Here is a 2,824-nt window from a genome sequence, read left to right as displayed (position 1 = left end):
ATGCTCGGTTCACGCCCTTTTTACCGTTTGACAAACCATATGGCCCCGCCCAATTAAACAGGCAACACTAGGATGCTCCCCAGCCTCCCTGGTATGCCTAAGTCAATTATTGGCCCATGGAACCCACGAACCCCGAGCCCACCTCCAACACCGTGGGCCATAGCTCATCGATTTGGTCTCAAAACACCCCATTTATGTCGTTCCGCCCGTTTGACCAACCAAATAGCCCCTCCCATACAAACGGGAAACACTAGAATGCTTCCTAGAATCCATGGCATGCCCAGGTCAATTTTTGGCCCATGACACCCCCGTACCCTAGGCCCACCCCAAGAATCGTAGGCTATAGCACACCGATTTGGCCCCAAAATACATCGTTCGCTCCGTTTCTTCCATTTGACCAACCAAATAGCCTCTCCCAGACAAATGGGAAACATTACGATTCTCCCCAGACACCCTGCCATGCACAGGTCAATTTTTGGTCCACGAAACCCCCAAACCCCCAGCCCACCCTTAAAACCATGGGTAATAGCAAAAAGATTTGGCCCCAAAATACCTCATTCGCGCCGTTTCGCCTGTTTGACCAATGAAATGGCTTCGCCCACACAAAAGGGGAACACTAGGATGCTCCCCAGCCTCCCTGGCATGCCCTGGTCGATTTTTGTCCCATGGCACCTCTGGACCCCGGGCCCACCCCCAAAACCGTGTGCTATAACACACTGATTTGGTCCTAAAACACACCATTCATGCCATTTCACCCATTTGACCGACCAAATAGCCCCACCCACACAAATGGGAAATACTAGGATGCTTCCCAACTTCCCTGGTACTCCCAGTTTGATTTTCGACCCACAGCACCCCCTGAACCGTGGGCTATAACTCATCGATTTAGCCTCATAAAGCCCTGTTTCTCCCATTTGACCAACCAAATGGCCCCTCCCATACAAACGGGCAATACTTAGATGTTTCCCTACCTCTTTGTCACACCCAGGTCGATTTTCAACCCACTCCAACCCGAACCCCAGGCCTACCCCCAAAATCGTGGGCTATAGCACACTGATTTGGCCCCAAAATGCCTCATTTGCGCTGTTTTTCCTAATTGACCAAACAAATGGCCTTGCCCACCCAAACGACAGCCTCCTTGGCATGGCCAAGTCAATTTTCAACCCACAACACACCCGGAACCCAGACCCATCCCCGGAACCGTGGCTATAGCACACCAATTTGGTCATAAAATATCCCGTTCGCGCTGTTTCGCCCGTTTGACCAACCAAATGGATCCTCCCACAAAAATGAGCAATACTAGGATGCTTCTTAGGCTCCCTGGCACGTCCAGGTCAATTTTAGGCCCATGGTACCCCCAAACCTCGGGCCTACCCCCAAAACTGTGTGCTGTAATACAGAGATTTAGCCCCAAAATACCCTATTCACGCTGTTTTACTCATTTGACCAACCTAATGGACCTGCCCATATATACCGGTAATACTAGGATGCTTCCCATCCTTCCTGTTATGTATAGGTCAATTTTTGGACAACGACATCCCCAGACCCTAGGCCCACCCTCGAAACCATGGTCAATCGCATACTGTTTTTGCCCCAAAAAGCCCCGATCACGTTGTTTTGCCCATTTAACCAACCAAATAGCCTCACCCACACCAACGGGGAACACTAGGATGCTCCCCAGCCTTCCTGGCATGCCTTGGTCAATTTTTGGCCAACGGTACCCCTTAAACCGTGGGCTATAGCAGTCCGATTTAGCCATAAAATGCTTGGTTCACGCTGTTTTGCCCGTTTGACCAATCAAATAACCCCGCCCACATAAACAGGCAATATTAGGACTCTCCCAGTCTCCCTAGCATGCCCAGGTCAATTTTTGACCCACGACTCCTCCGAACCCTAGCCCCACCCCCAAAAATATGGGCTATCGCAAACTAATTTGACCCTAAATAGCCCTGTTCGCCTCTGTTTCTCTTGTTTGTCCAACCAAATGGCCCCGCCCACATAAACAAGAAACACTAGGATGCTTTCTAGCCTCCCTGGCATGTCCAGGTCAATTTTTGTCTCACGATAACCCTACCCCATGCCCACACCCGAAACTGTGGGAAATAACACACCAATTTAGCCCAAAAATGACCGGTTCGCGCTGTTTTGCCCGTTTGACCAACCAAATGGACCCTCCCACTTAAAAGGGCAACACTAGGGTGTTCCTCAGCCTCCCTGGCATGCCCAAGTCAATTTTTTGCCCATGGAACCCACGAAACCCGGGCCCACCCCTAACATTATTTGCTATAGCACACTGATTTGGCCTCAAAACACCCTATTCACGTTGTTCCGCTCGTTTGACTAACCAAATAGCCATGCCCACACAAATGGGCAACACTAGAATGCTCCCTAGCATCCATGGAACACCAAGGTCGATTTACGGCCCACGACACCCCCATAACCTAGGCCCACCCACAAAATCGTAATCTATAGCATACCGATATGGCCCCAAAATATATCGTTCTCTCCATTTTTTCTGTTTGACCAACCAAATAGCCTCGCCCATACAAACAGGCAACATTAGGATACGCCCTAGCTTCCCTGGCATGCCAAGGTCAATTTCTGGTCCACGGCACCCCTGAACCCTAGGCCCACCCTCGGAACCGTGGGCAATAGCACAAAGATTTAGCCCTAAAATAGCCTATTTGTACCGTTTTGCCTGTTTGACCAATGAAATGGATCCGTCCACACAAATGGGGAACACTAGGATGCTCCCCAGCCTCCCTAGCATGTCCTGGTCGATTTTTGGCCTACGGCACCTCCGGACCCTAGGCCCACCCCCAAA

This window comes from Capsicum annuum, chromosome 4 (assembly GCF_002878395.1).
Source record: "Capsicum annuum cultivar UCD-10X-F1 chromosome 4, UCD10Xv1.1, whole genome shotgun sequence".
Lineage (NCBI taxonomy): Eukaryota > Viridiplantae > Streptophyta > Magnoliopsida > Solanales > Solanaceae > Capsicum > Capsicum annuum.
This window is presented reverse-complemented; position numbering follows the sequence as displayed.